General features: G+C 43.8%; 1 pseudogene; it reads right to left on the reverse strand.

Annotated features, from left to right (window-relative positions):
- Nucleotides 1-295: 295 nt before the first annotated feature.
- Nucleotides 296-1766, reverse strand: LOC134568434 (oocyte zinc finger protein XlCOF7.1-like; annotated as a pseudogene).
- Between the last annotated feature and the right edge of the window lie 19289 nt (nucleotides 1767-21055).

Genomic DNA, 21055 nt, shown 5'->3' on the forward strand with positions numbered 1-21055 from the left:
AAAACTAGAAAATTAGTAGTAACATAACTGTTGCTTGAAGTCTGCATTAACATGGGGGTTGGGGAAACTAGCCTCTCTCTTGGAATGTCCAAGGTTATTGTGTCCTGGGAAAAGAATAAAAGAACCCAGAGGATAATTAGCGTAAACTAATTTGCAATCCTCAGTCAGAGCTCTGGTCTCCTATTCCAGTTCATATTATTCTTGGTATGAATAATTTGTAAATACATTTATTGTATTATTGTACTATCAAAGTTACTATGTGTTGTGTGAGCCTGAGGAAAAAAAAAAAAAAAAATCACAATTCAAGATTTTATTTCTATATTAATCCATAGATGCATTATAAAATCACCTCACTTGTGTGAGTTCTCTGATGTCGGACAAGATTTGAATGTTGCCCAAAACATTTTCCACATTCAGAACATGGGAATGATTTTTCTCGTGTGTGTTCTTTGATGACTGACAAGATTTGCGTTTGTCCCAAAACATTTTTCACATTCAGAACATGAGAATGGTTTCTCTCCTGTGTGAGTTCTCTGATGACGGACAAGATTTGCGTTTGTCCCAAAACATTTTTCACATTCAGAACATGAGAATGGTTTCTCTCCTGTGTGAGTTCTCTGATGACTGACAAGCCTTTCATTTGTGATAAAACATTTTCCACATTCAGAACATGAGAATGGTTTCTCTCCTGTGTGAATTATCTGATGACGGACAAGCGCTGCATTTGTATTAAAACATTTTCCACATTCAGAACATGAGAATGGTTTCTCTCCTGTGTGTGTTCTTTGATGACAAGCTAGCTCTGCATTTGTGTAAAAACATTTTCTACATTCAGAACATGAGAATGTTTTTTCTCGTGTGTGTGTTCTTTGATGACTGACAAGATTTGAATGTCGCCCAAAACATTTTTCACATTCAGAACATGAGAAAGGTTTCTCTCCTGTGTGAATTCTCTGATGACGGACAAGCTCTGCATTTGTGATAAAACATTTTCCACATTCAGAACATGAGAATGGCTTCTCTCCAGTGTGAGTTCTTTGATGAAGGGCAAGTTCTCCTTTCCGGGCAAAACATTTCTCACATTCAGAACATGAGAACGGTTTCACTCCTGTGTGTGTTCTCTGATGTCTAAGAAGATTTGCATGTTGCCCAAAACAATTTCCACATTCAGAACATGAGAATGGTTTCTCTCCTGTGTGAGTTCTCTGATGACAGACAAGCACTGCTTTAGTGATAAAACATTTTCCACATTCAGAACATGAGAACGGTTTCTCTCCTGTGTGAGTTCTCTGATGACAGACAAGCACTGCTTTAGTGATAAAACATTTTCCACATTCAGAACATGAGAACGGTTTCTCTCCTGTGTGGGTTCTCTGATGTGCAACACAATCCAAATTACGTCTAAAACATTTTTCACATTCAGAACATGAGAACGGTTTCTCTCCTGTGTGAATTCTCTGATGACGGACAAGTTCTCCTTTCCTGGCAAAACATTTCCCACATTTACTACATAAGAAAGGCTTCTCTCCTGTGTGAGTTCTCTGATGTCTAACAAGATTTGAATGTTGCCCAAAACCATTTCCACATACAGAATATGAGAAAGGCTTCTCTCCTATGTGAGTGGGGTTTATGTTTACCATCTCCTTTGAGAACATACAGGAATCTGATGAAATTCTTGCTTTTGCAGAGTTAGAATTGGTTCTGTTAATAGATTTCTTCATAGCCTTGCTTCATGTATTTCTGTTCTTGACACGTCTCCTGACAAATACACCTGAAATAAATATATTGGGAGTTAAAGGAAATTGCTATACTTAGAAAAACAGACAATATTTGCATAATATATCTAGATATAGATACCACCATAAGGTGTCATAGTGCTTGCAAAGAAATCAAGTATTGTGTGTGCATTAACTCATTCACTAACAAAATTGCATATACAGGTGATACTCAAAAAATTAGAATATCTTCTGTAATAAGGAGGGTCATCCTGGGGGCGTGACAGGACGTGGGAAGAGATGGCAGCACACAGAGAGCACTGCTCTCGGCTCCTGCAACGCAGCTAATACAACCTTTTGGCGGTAGTCCTCAGTAATAGCCCGGCTCTAAACTAAATTAAAACGAGCATCGAAATGTCTCACCGCACGAAAAAGACCGTGGAGGTTAAAGACAAGTCGACCTTCTTTGCAGCCAGGACGCCACAAAACAAACACGCTGATAACCACTCTGAAATCCAAGCACAAGATGGTGCCGGTTCTGATCCAGACACAGACCAAATGGAAACGGCTGAAAAATCAGATAGCTTGCTAACTCCAACTCTTTTACAAGCAATGCTAGATGCAGCAGTTACTAAAATGCAGATCACAGTCACAGAAGCTATAACTGACTTTAAAAAGGATCTTACGGATCTGGATATTCAGACATCTCATCTGGTGGAAAAGGTAGATGTTATAAATGCGGCTCATATAACCTTGGGAGATCGCTTGAATACCCTACAAGATAAATTATTTATGAATGAATTAAAACTTGCGATTGTAGAAGATAGATCAAGTCGCAACAATCTTAGATTACACGGGGTATCAGAAGAAGTAGGAGCACAGGATCTAACAGCTTTCATGACAGTTATTCCAAGCTATCCTGCTGGACTTACCACTCAATATGTTCCTTTTGGATCGCATACATAGACTCCCCCGACCGCAACATTTGCCTGCCTCCACGCCAAAGGATGTGCTTATGAGGCTCCATTACTATCATGTAAAGGAACAGATAATGGAAATTTACCGGAAAAATATAGAAACGTCCTCCTATTTTCAGACCTCTCAGCTGAAACATTATGAGGCAGAAGATCCTTCAAGGATATTGCTGAATCATTACGACATCATAATATCCCTTACAGATGGGACTATCCAGCTAAACTTCTCATTACTAAAGGAGGGAAACTCATTATAGCTGCTTCACCTTCAGAAGGGATAGATCTGTTGCACAAATGGGGACTAGTTAAAGATCTCAAATTTAAGTCTACAAGCTCAACTAAAACAACAGGTGATGAAAGACGCATGCAGAGACTCAGGCATGTTACACCGAAAGAAGATTAAGACTGACCTCCTGAGAATCAACAAGGGTTTGGCAATCTTATATATTATTGAACTGATCAAATGTCTAAATGTTCCATCGATAATTACTATTAACCCAACAACCCATATGGGCTTAATTGAATTATATTGTAAGTAAAGTATATTTATATTGCATCAGTTAAATGTTACTACAGAAGATGAAACTGGGACAGGATATCTGACCCACTAGAAAATGTAATTTGTAACTTTTTTTTTTTTTTTTTTTATATACTTTTTGTATCAGGCTCATTTCAAATTAACAAAAGTGTATTTATCTTCACAGGTATAACTCTTTCAACCGCCAAGGCACTGAAGTTACTTTTTTAAGTACTAGTAAATGCTTGGCAATGTTATATTATGCCTTATATACTTATCCCCTTGTAGCATTGCAGTCAACAAGGGTCTAATTGAATTACAGTTAAAGGGCAACAGCACTATACTACATATGGTTAAGTTACCTATGGGAAATAAATTAATTTGTTAATAGCCTCTGCCAGGTACCCAGCAGCAACTCTCCTGTTCCCCACGGTATTTACAAAATCCTTTTCGCAAGTATTTAATATTGTTGAATTTTATGGTGCAATGTATCCGATCAGTATTTAAAGCTACGCCGTATTTAAAGCTATGCAGAAATTTAATAGAACTATGTCTAAGGAGCACCTCATATATATTATAAAATGTTACTATATTACTTGCAAAAGTGATATAATACACAGCTTACTGGACTAGAGGCACTATAACGTACTCTGGTTTTTTTTCATCTTCATCACGGTCATATTATGCCTAATCTACCCGTTATAAATTAACGTCCAGGGCCTGTAGGTAATTCTAACGCTTTTTACGGCGACCCCTTTTGTTTAAACAATTCTTTAACAACAATACTTTATACCCTATAGTTTATTTAAATTATGAATGTATAGCCCTTATTAGTTTCACTTGACTCTGTCAAAGCCGTGACTGAGGTGTGCGGTAGGTTGACAATGCCTATTATGGAAGGCGTTGTCGACTTATTGTATATTGTAGGTATGGCTCATAAGTTAAGCCATATAATACTTATCTATTTCAACTTGGACATGTAATGCTGGAATAGCCCACTTGTCACACAGATTTCACTAAAGGGTTATTTTTTTTTAGCCCATTAGATGAGTAAACTTCATCTATTATTATTATTAATGGCTGTTCCTTGAAATGATTTCTCTAATGGGGACAACCTAATTTTAAGTGAGCCCAGGACTGCCATCAGCTAACCCGACCACATTACCCTCATTTAAGAAGTGCCATTGTCCGGCACATATCGTTGAAAGTGACCATTGTACGAATATTTTTTTTTCCCCTCCCCGCTTTTTTTCTCTCTCTTTTTTTTTTTCTCAACATGTCGCTGTATAATAATACAGAGTATCTATACACTGATAAACATGTCGCTGTATAATAATACTGATTATCTATACACTGATAATAAACATGTCGCTCTGTATAATAATACAGAGTATCTATACACTGATAATAAACATGTCGCTCTGTATAATAATACTGAGTATCTATACACTGATAATAAACATGTCGCTCTGTATAATAATACTGAGTATCTATACGCTGATAATAAACATGTCGCTCTGTATAATAATACAGAGTATCTATACACTGATAATAAACATGTCGCTCTGTATAATAATACTGAGTATCTATACACTGATAATAAACATGTCGCTCTGTATAATAATACTGATTATCTATACACTGATAATAAACATGTCCCTCTGTATAATAATACTGAGTATCTATACACTGATAATAAACATGTCGCTCTGTATAATACTGAGTATCTATACGCTGATAATAAACATGTCGCTCTGTATAATAATACTGAGTATCTATACACTGATAATAAACATGTCGCTCTGTATAATGATCCCGAGTACCTGTTATGTTTGATGATAGCTGACTTACAATAACATACCGTCTATTAATCAGCCAGGATTTATTGATCACAAGTCACACATTATGTTCGATCCCTTTGTTGATATACACATTCCTGCTGTAACATACACCCAACATGGCCGAACTCCATACACACACTGGGAAGAGAGCAAATCTAGGGGGTGTGCCAATCCCAGCATGCCTTGCACACTTCCTACAGGTGCTGGTTAGGGACAAACTGTGCATTATGCAAAGCTCCCCTAGAGGGGACTGCTGGTATTCACCACAGTATCCACATAATAATGTAGTCACAAGACTGTATAATAATACTGAGTATTTATACACTGATAATAAACATGTCGCTGTATAATAATACTGAGTATCTATACACTGATAATAAACATGTCGCTCTGTATAATAATACTGAGTATCTATACACTGATAATAAACATGTCGCTCTGTGTAATAATACTGAGTTTCTATACACTGATAATAAACATGTCCCTCTGTATAATAATACTGAGTATCTATACACTGATAATAAACACAAAGCTCTGTATAATAATACTGAGTATCTATACACTGATAATAAACATGTCACTCTGTATAATAATAATACCGAGTATCTATACACTGATAATAAACATGTCGCTCTGTATAATAGTCCTGAGTATCTATAGGCTGATAATAAACATGTCGCTCTGTATAATAATGCTGAGTATCTATACACTGATAATAAACATGTTGCTCTGTATAATAATACTGAGTATCTATACACTGATATGAAACATGTTGCTCTGTATAATAATACTGAGTATATATACACTGATAATAAACATGTCGCTCTGTATAATAATACTGAGTATCTATACGCTGATAATAAACATGTTGCTCTGTTTAATAATACTGAGTATCTATACGCTGATAATAAACATGTCGCTCTGTATAATAATACTGAGTATCTATACGCTGATAATAAACATGTCGCTCTGTATAATAATACTGAGTATCTATACACTGATAATAAAAATGTCGCTCTGTATTATTATTATTATTATTGCAATTTATATAGCGCTAACAGATTCCGTAGCGCTTTACAATATTATGAGAAGGGATTTAACTATAAATAGGACAATTACAAATAAACTTACAGGAACAATAGGTTGAAGAGGACCCTGCTCGATCGAGCTTACATTCTATAGGAGGTGGGTGTAAAACACATTAGGACAGGAATTTGCAATCAAATAAGGTGGACTGCCCTTTAGGAGAGGGCAAGAGACAGGTATGCGAGGTAAGGGTTAGTCTTGGAGGCCATATGCTTTCCTAAAGAGATGGGTTTTAAGGCACTTCTTAAAAGATGCAAGACTAGGGGAGAGTCTGATGGCGGTAGGCAGGCTATTCCATAGGAAGGGAGCCGCCCGCGAGAAGTCCTGCAAGCGCGAGTTGGCCGTACGAGTGCGGACAACGGACAGGAGGTGGTCACGGGCAGAGCGGAGAGACCGAGAAGGGACATACCTATGGATCTGTGAGGAGATATAAGAGGGGCTAGAGTTGTTCAGTGCTTTATAGGTGTGAGTTAGTAGGTTGTGGCAAAAGGGTAGCTGGATTCAAGGTATTAACAGTCTCTAGATGCACTCTTGGGTTCTCACATAACATAGCTTGATACTTAGTCATGCGGCTATTAATAAACCAATGATTGCCTTTATAGTCTAGCAACGTCTGCACTGCATCATTGACTGCTCTCAAGTCCTGCACAGGGCGATACTCATCTGTACCGGGCTTTTGAACAGGCAACAATGGGGTGTTCCAGGGGGAAGCACAGAATTTTAGGATACCATACCTTATGAACTTATCCAAATAAGATTGTATGTTCTTCTTGGCCTTTTGTGGATTGTGATATTGTCTCAGGCTCACTGGATAAACCACAAGCTTTAATTCGATACGAATTGGTGGGATATTACGAGCAAGTCCTGGTGGGTTATTCTCTGCCCACACTCCTGGTATATTGAACAAGGATTCATCACTCTTAGGGTTTTGGCTAGTCAACACTGTATAAAGTCACCACTCTTCTTCCTTTGGTACTGATATTGTCATTATACCTGAAGGTTCATTGAACTTCAAAGATGTTGTTCCGTTAGGCAGAAATGTTATCTGTGCTTGTAATTTCGACAACAAATCACGTCCTAGCAGTTGGACTGGACATTCAGGCATATAAAGGAACTGGTGTTTCACTACGTGGCCTCCCAGTGTACAGAGTCGACTTTTAAGAACCGGTTTAGCGGCACTCCTTCCAGTTGCTCCTATTACGGTAATAGTTCTTCCTGAAGGAGGAGCGACTAGGTCAGTCACAACCGAATGTTCAGCACCAGTGTCAATCATGAAAGAAATCCTTTTTCCCCCTATTGCTACATCGACCATAGGCTACGCTCGGCCAAGGGGGATGGAGCCCGGTCGGTATCAATAGTCTTCCATGACTGTGTCAGCCAAACCTACAAAGTCCCTATCCTCTCTCTCTCGGGGTCTCTGCGCTGCTGGGTAATACCTATCTCCACTAACACTTCCTCTATTATTCCCACTATTTCCTCCAGGACATCTTCTACCTCTCGCTCTGCCTCTATAATTACTATATCCTGACCTAGGTCTGTCTCTCTCATAGTGTTCCCTTTGTGGACACTCACTTCTCCAATGCCCTTCTTCCCTACAGTACGCGCATTGGTTCCTACTCAAAGGCTCCCTATTCCACTTACTCTCGCCTTTCTCCGTTCCCCTATATACCTCCTTTTTCCTTCTATCTACGCCTGCGATAGCTACTGCTAGCATATCTGCTTTCCTTCGCATCTTTCGCTCTTCTTCTTTTTTCGTCTCTGTCTCCCTATTCATATATACCTTATTCGCTATCTCCATTAGTTGAGTTATAGACATCCCTACAAACCCTTCTAACTTCTGTAGCTTGCGCTTTATATCTCCGTAGGCCTGGCTGACAAAGGCAGAGTTAACCATCCGGGAATTCTCTGGAGCCTCTGGATTAAAGGGTGTATACAACCGGTATGCCTCCAGTAATCGATCATAAAAGGCACTGGGCGATTCATCACATTTCTGCAATACCTCAGCCGTCTTAGACATATTAATCGCCTTTTTCCCTCCGGCTTTCATGCCAGCAATAATAGCGTCCCTGTATGCTTTTAAATGGGCCATATGTGCGCCATTGACATTCCACTCCGGATCAGTATTTGGATAATGGGCTGCGGCCCATGCTGCCGGGTTGGCCTGATTTTGTGTACGGGCCACTTCTTCCAGCGCTTTAATTGCCGCTTGGTTTATCCGTGTCCTTTCCTCGTTGTTAAACAATGTCATAAGCAGTTGCTGGCAATCAGCCCAAGTGGGATTATGTGTCTGGACTATGGAGGTAAACAAATCCGTCATGGCTTGAGGTTTATCGGTGTATGAGGAGTTATGGGTCTTCCAGTTAAATAGATCAGTAGTAGTGAAGGGAACATAGACGAATACAGGATCAGCGTGTTGTAACTGGTCATCACCGTTAATGTGTGTCGGGCCTGGTGTCAGTCGGAGAGGCATTTGATAATGTCGGGGTTGGAGGGTACCGGTCGGTTGTCGGGTTAGTATGGGGCTTCATTTAGAAACGTCAGTTAGGGGTTCCGGTCGAGGGGTAGTAAGACGAGGGGAAGGGGACGCTTTACTGAGGGGGAGATCAGTGAGTAAAATAGGCCGGGCTACGAGGAGCCTGACCAGGAACTAGAAATGACGTCGAATCTGGATAGGTGGGGTTAACAGAGGTAGGTACCGGAAGGGGAGGGTTTAAAACAAGAGGGCTGGACTCTGAGCTAGAGGAGGGGGTAGGTGGGGACAACGGGGCAAGGGGAGTAGCGTTACCAACAGCATCTCCTCTTCCTCTTCCTGTGGAGGAGGAGTAAGGGGGCAGCATGGGGATCTCAGACTCAGGAGGCGTGTCCAAAATGGGCGTAATTACGGCCTTAGTGGACAAGCGAGTTCTAGCCACCATGAGGCGACATTGCTCCTCGTGGCATACCTGGATCCATTTTGGCAAGTCATTTACGGCCTGCTTCCAACAGTCAATATACGGAAACTGGCCGTAAGGTTCAGGCCTAACTGACACAGCCACGTGTACACGCTGTACCAGATTAGAATCCAAACTGCCACGTGGTGGCCATGCAGCCACCAAAGTAGGCCATTCCCTACTACATAAAGTAGTCAGGCGTGTTGGAGACATCTTTACCCCAAAATCATACACATTGTATCCCTTTTTAAAGTGTTTCAACATACATCCTAAGGGATCCATGACCGTTGAATCTGACGCACCCATACTTAACAATGAAGCGTCGTCTCCAACAGAAACCAAACAAACACACTTCCAACGGTCACACCCATTCCCTTGGCAACAGCACCACGTGGTACAGTTACTAAGCGAAACGCACACAACAAAACACACAGGGGAATTCCCGTACACACACAACTGTTACACCAGTCACTAAATAACTATTACTGTGCCTTTTGGCGAAACTATACAGTCACCCACTCTATAATTCCCTATATCTGAATTACGCGTCTATAACACACCCCAGTAACATCGTCTTTACAAACAGTAGTTATAGTACGGTTAGCATTGGTTAAAGTACAATTTAAAGTCACAGTTCAGTTAGCAGTGGTTATGGTGTTAAACATACAGCATAGACGACAGTTATTAGTAGTTATTTACAATATCAGTAATTATACATGGTTATGGTACCGTGCTCTATAATACAGTTACACACTATTCACACTCTCGCTAGACGGCAGAGCTCATGCTATCTAGCAAGATATACACGCTACTACAACAATCTTTAACACATTTACAATTCCCAACTAATCTATTGGCCAGTACCTCGATGGACTACCTAAAACTATTTACATCCGTTTTGGTTAGCCACGCTGCCCAAGCACCACATATAGCGAACTAGAGGGCGGAATTTACAACAGCACCCTCTTAGTCTATATACTCTATCAAAAGTCTAGTGGGTTCCAAATTTACACGCCTTCCCACTTAGCCAAGATAGGTTGAGATCTAGCGGACCGAATTTACACAGACGCCGCTTAGTCTCCCGGTCCCTCCGACCTAGTGAATGTAATATACACCCTAGAATGCTAGTCTAGACAAGACACCGGTGTCCGGCTTGGGCTATTTACACAGAACCCAGCCTGACTCCAAACCAAAATTAAACGGGCTGACTACAGGGCGTTTAATTATGAGCGGTGCGCCTTCGCTCCTTCCCTCCAATGTAGGGGGCCCGTTCCATACACAAATGACCCCTTATGGGCCTACCGCGCAATCGGTATCCAATACCCCTAGTGGGTCCACCGTCTAAAACAGTAGTAGTCTTACCTCCTAGTTCCTGAACCTGAGTTCACACTCATCTACAGGGACTCCCCAGCACTTACTACGTAGAGGCCGATGATCTCCTGGACAACAGACCAGTGGCACCGAGACGAAGGGAGGTCCACGCAGAAGTTCAGGGGTGCAGCCGTAGAGAGCGTGGGCAAAGATCTCACGCCTCTGCTTCTCAGCTACCGTTGAACGATGAGCTTCCCGGCCAATGCACCAAATGATACCGGAGAAACTGACGGAAGCCGAGCACAGAGAGATGGACACAGATTTCTTCAGGAAGGAAGAGATCTTTATTCGATTCAACGACCGGGACTCAGAGGGACCAAAATACAACAAGATCTGAGCCCCGAACAATAGTGTAGGTCCCTTATATAGGTATATAACTCCACCCATATTCAGCTCCACCCACACATACTCTTACCCAATCAACCGAACAAAGACTAACTTCCTGTTTGACCACATGGCTTGCCCAGCACAATGGAGGAGGGGAATACTATATCCTGTATTCTTGCACATGCTCCGTACAGTACTGATTGTATCTTTGCCACGTGCAACCAACCGACCGATACATCAGTATATGCACATACACATACCACGTGGCAATCTCGGCCTACTAAATTTATTGTTACCGAGATTCCACCACAATAATACTAAGTATCTATACACTGATAATAAACATGTCGCTCTGTTTAATAATTCTGAGTATCTATACACTGATAATAAGCATGTCGCTCTGTATAATAATACTGAGTATCTATACACTGATAATAAACATGTTGCTCTGTATAATAATACTGAGTATCTATACACTGATAATAAACATGTTGCTCTGTATAATTGTGACGAAACCAATCTCGCCACATTGTATTGGAGGAGCCTGGTTGCCCGCCTGCTGCCTTTGGACTATGGCCCTGGGAGATTGGGCCCTTTACAAACAGTATTCGGCCCTAACAGAGTGCATGTCACTCATTCTGGCCCTTTAAATACAGTGGGGCCATTCGGTACTTGCCCTGTGTGAGCAGTGTGTGGGAGGTAACATCTATGTTATTGGTTATTTTATGCCTCCCCCTGGGTGTGGCCTGTATGTGTACTCATGTAATAAAAACCAGGCTGGGTGCCCAGCACCTCAGACCACTGCTTGACCTTCAACACGGAGCCTTGTCTCGTTCTTGGGGGGATTCACTGTATGCTGTTGGAGATTTGACTGCTAGGAGTGTAAGCTGATGTCTGCTTTTCCTATTCATCTGCTAGCAGCTATTTGTGAGGTTCCAGCTGGAGTGCTACCTTATTCCCCTATATCCAGTTCGTGAGTTCTGATGTTCTGCAGTAGCTGTGCCTTTCTGAGAAAAGGGGATTATCGCCTAAACGGATTTTAACCCCTCATATGCTGAAACGGTCCGTTACAATTGGTGGCAAGCGGCGGGATCGTTCCTACAGCCAGAAGGACAGCTACAGGAGACACCATTACTCTGGATTGTACAATTTGAGGGCAACGCATGTCCCAGTACAGCGACCCTAAAAGCAACAGCATGGAACCAGCAGTGGAGTACAATAAGGGTGACATGGATGACCGGGATGCAATAAGGAAAGGCATCTGGTACCAGGCCCTGGATAATGTACAATACCAGCGGGGTGAGAGTCTCCCCAGTGAAGAGCAGCGGTTGCAGAAGCAAGTGGCCCTGCGGATGCCCTTCCTGGGAGAGCAGCCCCTGGAGGAATGGGTGAAGGAACTAGAGCACCGGGTATGGCAGGAGCTATTGCTGGAGGATGCCTACCAGGCGCTCTGGTGGTATATGGCACAGTATATACCCTGGACAGCCGAACATGACAAGCCAGAGGGAGAGGAGTTTGATGGTCCTGGCTTGTTATGGGAGTCCTTTGCAGAGCCTGGCTTCGGGAGCCCTGCGCAAACCAGACTGCAGGACATTTTCTATGAGAGGGAGGCTAGGCATGAGTGGGATGACCCCCATGAGGTAGAGCAAGACCTGGCTCACCTAGCAGCCCTGGTGTGGGAACTGGAGCAAAACTACCAAGATCTCTTCCGCTTCATTGGGAAGGCTCAGCAGGACAGTAAGGTGACAGACCCAGATCCAGACCCCTTCCGCTGGGAAGATATTGTAGAGATTTACTGGGAAGAACCCCAGGTGGCCTGTAGAGATGGGACCGAGGTCTCTCCACCGGTCCTGCAGGGAATTGGGAGCCCAGTCTCCATTCCCCAGCAGCAGGCTGAGTTACAGGGGGCAGAGGTAGTTGGTCCTACCCCCCAGCAGCAGAGTGATATGCCGGGAAGGCAATGTGAAGTGCAGGGAGAGGAGAGCAGCGTCCTCCCTCCCCAGCGGCAGGCTGAGTTACAGGGGGCAGAGGTAGTTGGTCCTACCCCCCAACAGCAGCGTGATGTTTTGGGAATAGAGAGCCCAGTCTCCTTTCCCAAAAGGCAGAATGTCCAGCAGGGAATAGAGAGCCCAGTCTCCTTTCCCCAACAGCAGGACACTGTATTGGGAGGAGAGACAGTCGGTCTCCCTCCACAGATGATGGAAGTATGTATGGGAGAGGAGCTTGCTACCACCTCTCCCCAGCGGCGGATCATTGATGTGCAGGGAATAGAGAGCCCAGTCTCCTTTCCCCAGCGGCAGGACACTGTATTGGGAGGAGAGACAGTCGGTCTACCTCCACAAAGGTGGAAAGTATGTATGGGAGAGGAGCTTGCTACCACCTCTCCCCAGCGGCGGATCCGTAATGGGCAGGGAATAGAGAGCCCAGTCTCCTTTCCCCAGCGGCAGAGTGTTCTAGTGGGAGAGGAGCCTGTTACCCCCTCTCCCCAGCGGCAGCTTAATATACCAGGGGGAGACTGTAAACCCCCCACCGGTGCAGATGGGACCGTGGTCTCTGCACTCACCACACAGGGGGTAGGGACGGTCGGTCCTAACCCCCCACAAAAGAGCTGTGTATCCAAGGGGGAGACAACCGGTCTCCCCACTCAGCAGCAGAGCTATGCAACTAAGGGGGAGACAGTCCGTCTCCAGCAACCAGGCTCCAACCAGACTACTCCGGTGGTAGTGCTGGCACCAGGACAGAGTACCGCTGGTCTCTGCCCACTCAGCAACCCACCAAGGCAGCCTACCAGTCCCCTACACAGCCGTGGTGAGGCACCTGGACATGGACAAACTTCTCCTCTACCCAGGTGTAGTAACTATTTATTGTGGGTGGGCTGTACTGTTTTTTTTGCTTTATGGGTGGGTTGCTGGACTAACAAGGGCACTGACCGGCAGGAGGTCAGGTACCCTGTTAGTCTTTTTGGAAAGGGGGAGAGATGTGACGAAACCAATCTCGCCACATTGTATTGGAGGAGCCTGGTTGCCCGCCTGCTGCCTTTGGACTATGGCCCTGGGAGATTGGGCCCTTTACAAACAGTATTCGGCCCTAACAGAGTGCATGTCACTCATTCTGGCCCTTTAAATACAGTGGGGCCATTCGGTACTTGCCCTGTGTGAGCAGTGTGTGGGAGGTAACATCTAAATACTGAGTATCTATACGCTGATAATAAACATGTCGCTCTGTATAATAATACTGAGTATCTATAAGCTGATAATAAACATGTCGCTCTGTATAATAATTCTGAGTATCTATACACTGATAATAAACATGTCGCTTTGTATAATAATACTGAGTATCAATACACTGATAATAAACATGTTGCTCTGTATAATAATACTGTGTAACTATACGCTGATAATAAACATGTCGCTCTGTATAATAATCCTGAGTATCTATAGGCTGATAATAAACATGTCGCTCTGTATAATAATACTAAGTATCTATACACTGATAATAAACATGTCGCTCTGTATAATAATACTGAGTATCTATACGCTGATAATAAACATGTCGCTCTGTATAATAATACTGAGTATCTATAAGCTGATAATAAACATGTCGCTCTGTATAATAATTCTGAGTATCTATACACTGATAATAAACATGTCGCTTTGTATATTAATACTGAGTATCTACTGACCTACTGTCCTCCCCCCCTGGCCCCCACTCCTGAGCAGTGGGTGGGGTCCCTAAAAAAACAATAAGGGGGGGACCTACTGTACTCCCCCCAGCCCCCACCCCTGAGTGGTGGGTGGGGGCCCTAAATAAAAATCCCCCCCAATCTAAGGTGACTAGGGGTCCCCAAGCACCTAGTCACCCACCCCCCCCACCCCAAAAGAAATTACCCCCTACCTACCCCCCTCACCCTAAAAAATACTGAGGGGGGAATAAAATAACTAACCTGTAAAGAAAAATTCAACTTACCATTTGACGTCTTCTTTTTTCTAAAATCTTCTTTTTTCAGCCCCAAAATAGGCCAAATAAAAAGCCATAAGAACCGACGCAATTTAAAAAATAAATAAAAAAAATAACGAGCGCAAAGAAAAAATAATCCATCTTCACCCATTGAGGGCTCCGCGCAGACTGAGCTCTGTAGTTGAATTTTTCTTTACAGGTTAGTTATTTTATTCCCCCCTCACTATTTTTTAGGGTGAGCGGGGTAGGTAGGGGGTAATTTCTTTTGGGGTGGGGGGGTGGGTGACTAGGGGCTTGGGGACCCCTAGTCACCTTTGATTGGGGGGAATTTTTATTTAGGGCCCCCACCCACCACTCAGGGGTGGGGGCTGGGGGGGGACAGTAGGTCCCCCCCAGTGTGTATCAGGGTCCCTGAAGACAGATGTCAATCCATATCTGCCAAGTGACCCTATGTAGGGGGAACAGTCCCTATTCTGCTCTGTGTCAGTGTGTATCAGGCCAGCAGCAGTACAATAAAATGCCATTCCCTGTGCTTAAAGGGCCAGCAGTCGCACAATAAAATACAATATGCCCAAATGTTGCACCTGAAGGGTCAAATTTCCCAGGGACAATAGTCAACAGGTAAGAGGCTGGCAATCAGGCTCCTCCAACGGCCGTGGGTAAAGGGCAGCTTGTCACCAATAAATTCAGTGACGAAAGGCATTTCGTCACACATCTACCCTTTGGGGGGGAGACTAACCAGGTACCTGACCTCTCGGTCAGTGCCTGAGTTAGTCGATAAACCCACCCACAGTGAACAAGTACATGAGTAGCCCACCCACAACACACATTTACTGCACCTGGTGGTTCCTCTGGTGCTGCTGGGCAACACGCTGTGGAGACTGGGGAGCAGAGGCCAACTGCACTCTGCCCCGATGCCAGTGTTTCTGCTGGGGTAGCCTGGACGCAACTTGGTTGGGGAGGAGAGACATAGCTTACCTCTTCCGCCCAGTGTTCTTGTGAGGGTAGTTGGGGATATGGATAGACCATCCAGCATCCCTGTATGTCGGGTGCATAGACTACGGTCTCATCTGCACCTTCTGGGGGATTAGGGTCTCCCCTTTGTGGGGTAAGTTGCCACTGGGAAGGGAGACCGGTTGCCTCCTCCCCCTGGAACTCACTCTGCCGCTGGGGAGTAAGGACAATACTTTTGGCTCCCTGGAACTCACACTGCCGCTGGGGAGGAAGGACGGCACCTTCGGCTCCCTGGAACTCATACTGCTGCTGGAGAGGAAGGACGACACCCTCTGCTCTCTGGGACTCACACTGCCGCTGGGGAGGGAGGACGACACCTTCTGCTCTCTGGGACTCACACTGCCGCTGGGGAGGAAGGACGACACCTTCAGCTCCCTTGAACTCACACTGCCGCTGGAGAGGAAGGACGACACCTTCTGCTCTCTGGGACTCACACTGCCGCTGGGGAGGAAGGACAGCACCTTCGGCTCCTTGGAACTCACACTGCCGCTGGAGAGGAAGGACGACACCTTCTGCTCTCTGGGGTACCCACTGCTGCTGGGGAGGAAGGATGGCACCTTCGGCACCCTGGAACTAACACTGCCGCTGGGGAGGAAGGACAGCACCTTCGGCTCCCTGAAACTCACATTGCCGCTGGAGAGGAAGGACGACACCTTCTGCTCTCTGGGACTCACCCTGCCGCATGAGAGGAAGGACGACACCTTCTGCTCTCTGGGACTCACACTGCTGCTGGGGAGGAAGGACGACACCTTTAGCTCCCTGGAACTCACACTGCCGCTGGAGAGGAAGGACGACACCTTCTGATCTCTGGGACTCACACTGCCGCTGGGGAGGAAGGATGGCACCTTCGGCTCCATGGAACTCACACTGCCGCTGGAGAGGAAGGACGACACCTTTTGCTCTCTGGGGTACACACTGACGCTGGGGAGGAAGGACGGCACCTTCGGCTCCCTGTGATGCTGGTTGCTGCAGGGACGAGGGACCGACAATCTCCTCTCCCTGGGACGCTGGTTGCTGCAGGGACGAGGGACCGATAATCTCCTCTCCCTGGGACGCTGGTTGCTGCAGGGACGAGGGACCGATAATCTCCTCTCCCTGGGATGCTGGTTGCTGCAGGGAGGAGAGACCGATTGGCCACAGCCCCAATCTCCGAAATCGGAGCTCCAATTCCCATGCCGCTCGATACTCCTCATCCAACTTGCGCACGGTGGCCAGGAACGTCTCTACCGAAATATTCGGGCCATACCTGGTTAACCGCCTCTCTACCTCCTTCCTGTAAGCCTCGCCCTCAAAGTGATAAGTCATGTTTGCTGTGAATAGGGGCGCTGTACGAATACTAGCGTTGCCCTCAAATTGCAATTCCAAACGAACTGTGTCTCCGAGCTGCTTCTCCTCGCACTAGGACGCCTACTGAACCAAGTGGGAGAAAGCCAGGAACAAGTTATTTTACAGGTCTGGGGACATAGTCTTAAAGGGACATTGTTCACCAAAGTTACAAGATGTCCCCAGACGGTTCTTAAAGGGCCATACACACCCAATAAAAGTTAATACTTTTCAGGGGCCATAGTCTTAAAGGGTATTGTTACCCAAAGTCTCAATATGTCCCCAGACAGTTCTTAAAGGGCCAGCAGCAGTACAATAAAATACCATTCCCTGTGCTTAAAGGGCCAGCAGTCGCACAATAAAACACAATATGCCCAAATGTTGCACCAGAAGGGTCAAATTTCCCAGGGACCATAGTCAACAGGTAAGAGGCTGGCAATCAGGCTCCTCCAACGGCCATGGGTAAAGGGCAGCTTGTCACCAATAAATAAAGTGTGTATCAGGGATCCTTAGGATAGGTGTCAATCCATATCTGCCAAGTGACCCTCTGTAGGGGGAACAGTCCCTATTCTGCTCTGTGTCAGTGTGTATCAGGGTCTCTGAGGACAGGTGTCAATCCATATGCCAAGGTGTCAATATGTCATATGTCAGGTGTCAATCCATATCCATTGTGATTTAGGAATGTTTGGTGATTTATGCCCTTTATGGATTTAAACCAGACTCTGCATCAACTGTGTAATTTTCCATGGGAGTTTTGCCATGGATCCCCCTCCGGCATGCCACAGTCCAGGTGTTAGTCCCCTTGAAACAACTTTTCCATCACTATTGTGGCCAGAAAGAGTCCCTGTGTGTTTTAAAATTCGTCTGCCCATTGAAGTCTATGGCGGTTCACCCGGTTCGCCGGTTCGCGTACATTCGCGAAACGAAAATTTCATGTTCGCGACATCACTACCCAACACAAATGTCAATTCTCTCCCAGGCAATACCAACTTTAAACTTTCCAAAACATTTATCCTCTCATTCCTATCTACTGGTGCATACACATTTACAACCCTACATATGGTGCCTCTATACAAAAAATAAACCATTAAGACCCTCCCAGACACCACTTCTAAAACTTTTATAATCTGATATTCCCACCCCCTAAACAACAGAGCCACCCCAATGTTTTTACCCACACCACACGATTATATTGAAGGACCTAGATCCCATTTAGTGTTGGTCGGTTTTTCCTCTAGACCGCATTCCTGTAAACATATAAGATTGAAAGATAATTTACACAAAAATTCAAAGATCACAGCACGTCTAGACACCGACTTTAAGCTTCTGACATTTAGTGAAGCTATTGTGGGGATATTTATGGGATAATAATAGTAAACAGTTGAGAATTGCCCACTATTTTCAATTCTCAGATCCCAAAGATCGTTATCGTGTAAGTGAAATGTATTTCATATAAATAAAATCGCAATTTGTTATAAAAATAGATATAATTTATTTTTATATTCAAATAATAATAATAAGTAACATGCGTGACAATAATCAATGGAAATTCAGTATAACATGAATATGCAATACAATATGGTAATATATTTCCCAATGGTTAAGACAAGATTTACGACTGCTTCACAGAGAAAGAATGTGAAAGTTTCACACGGAGAACAGAATTGCTAGGAGTGCAGCGTAAGGTCGTAAAAACTTTAGCTGACAGTTAGAATAACCCTTTCAATGCTGGCTAGACCTCCTAAGTAATCAAGATCTATTCTTATGCAATTTTAAATAAAATAACATTTAAACCAGTTCATTAGTCATTTCCTGGATCCATCCAATGAGAAATCTACATGTTCTATAAGCTGAATTTTAATTTGACTAAACAGATACTTATCTTATTTAGAGCGAATCAATACAGCTGGACAAATATCACGATATGCTAACATGTGATATGTCACATAAATACAGAATTATTGTTTTTATCTGCAGAATAAAAAGTTTAATAATGTATTTCTTATTAATTAAGATTTCTAAATATCGAAATATGATGGTGATTTATCCAGTCATATATCATGCTATTAGAAAATGTTAATTAATTTAAATTAATTAAATTAAGCCAGTATATTTACCAGTTAAATAGATATTCTCGCCAGATGTTCTCAGGTAGCGAAGTGTCAAGGAATGTTTCTCTGTCTTTTCTTTCTTAGCCTGCTTCCGACTCTTTTGCCCCGACTGCTTTCTCTGCTCTTGATTTTCTTGATTACCGCATACCTCCTTGCATCTGCCTTGATTACCCCTCTCTTCCCTTTGTCTTAACTTTTTAAAGGGACATATTCTCTGTTCGTCACTGGCTAATAAACCAATAGAAGCACTAGGGGTGTGGTTATCTTCTAGATAGCAACTTAGTATTTGGTCTATAGATGGCAGTCTCGTCCCACTAAACATACCTATCCAGGAAAGAGTTAACTTTTCCTGGTGGCTATTTTGACGTCATTTACCTTATCTATATGGTTGCTATAACTCAAGTTTTCTTTCAATTCAAAGCCTTTCCTTGAATTTTCTTCAGACTATGTGTCTGCAAATTCTGCTGTAATTTCTAATATGACAGTTCTTAAACTATTTTTGACCTCTTCAGTACAATGGGATCTTGTTAGATATAGAAAGTAAAATTTAATTATTTAATCTTCTCTGTCACCTATGTCTGGGTTTAGAATTTATTCTATTCCATTAGCAATTTAGACAGTCTCTTATCACTTGGTTTGTTTATACTATACATTCATTAGCACTGGCAAAGCGGTCAGTTTTACAGAAGGGATTGAAATCTTGTGTCTTTTGTTAACTTGAAAATAACAAAATGTAGTCTGGTCTGTTCAGAGTGACTCAGAATATATACTTTTAATTTCTATCATAGCACAAAATGTCTGCCGATATAAATACCCTGACACTATGCAAAACATAGATCAGATGTAATTACCTCATCATATCACGTCCCACTAACCGAATCTAACATGTCTTCCAGGTCTTGAGAAAAACCTGAAATGTCTATTAGTCTTGAAACCGCCTGCGTATCAAAAACCGGGGAATAGCGACCAGAGGCACCCGACTACACCCGGTCATCAACATCCGACATCTCTTGATAATAATTCCTCTTTACTCTTTCTTTTTCGCCTTTTTGGTTCTGGAATTTTTGCAGCTTTCTCCACATCCGAAACTATTTGCCCCGAGGGGCCCGCCTCTGCAGACTCAGCTTCAGTAGATTCTCTGCATTCCATGGCTTCTACAGCTAGCACATGTTCCTCCTTTTTCTTTTTTATTCTCAATTTCTCCCGATCCTCTGCCATTATTTTGGCGTGCTTCTCCTCCACTTCCTCTTTTGAGAGGATTTTCGTACCATAGGTAGGAATAAACGGGATACAATTTTTTCAGGAATATCCTTACCTTTATCCACTGTTTCAGCCCGACCAGCTTCTGCTTCAACCACCACTAGTGATGTCGCGAACACAACATTTTCGGTTCGCGAAGGGCGAGCGGGAACTTCCACAAACGTTCGCGAATTGGCGAACCGGGCGAACTGCCATTGACTTCAATGGGCAGGCGAATTTTAAAACCCACAGGGACTCTTTCTGGCCACAAAAGTGATGGAAAAGTTGTTTCAAGGGGACTAACACCTGGACTGTGGCATGCCAGAGGGGGATCCATGGCAAAACTCCCATGGCAAATTACACAGTTGATGCAGAGTCTGGTTTTAATTCATAAAGGGCATAAATCACCTAACATTCCTAAATCACAATGAATATGGATTGACACCTGACATATGACATATTGACACCTTGACATATGGATTGACACCTGTCCTCAGAGCCCCTGATACACACGGACACAGAGCAGAATAGGGACTGTTCCCCCTACATAGGGTCACTTGGCAGGTATGGATTGACACCTGTCCTCAGAGACCATGATACACACTGACACAGAGCAGAATAGGGACTGTTCCTCCTACATAGGGTCACTT

The sequence above is a fragment of the Pelobates fuscus genome, chromosome 7 (assembly GCF_036172605.1).
Source record: "Pelobates fuscus isolate aPelFus1 chromosome 7, aPelFus1.pri, whole genome shotgun sequence".
Taxonomy (NCBI): domain Eukaryota; kingdom Metazoa; phylum Chordata; class Amphibia; order Anura; family Pelobatidae; genus Pelobates; species Pelobates fuscus.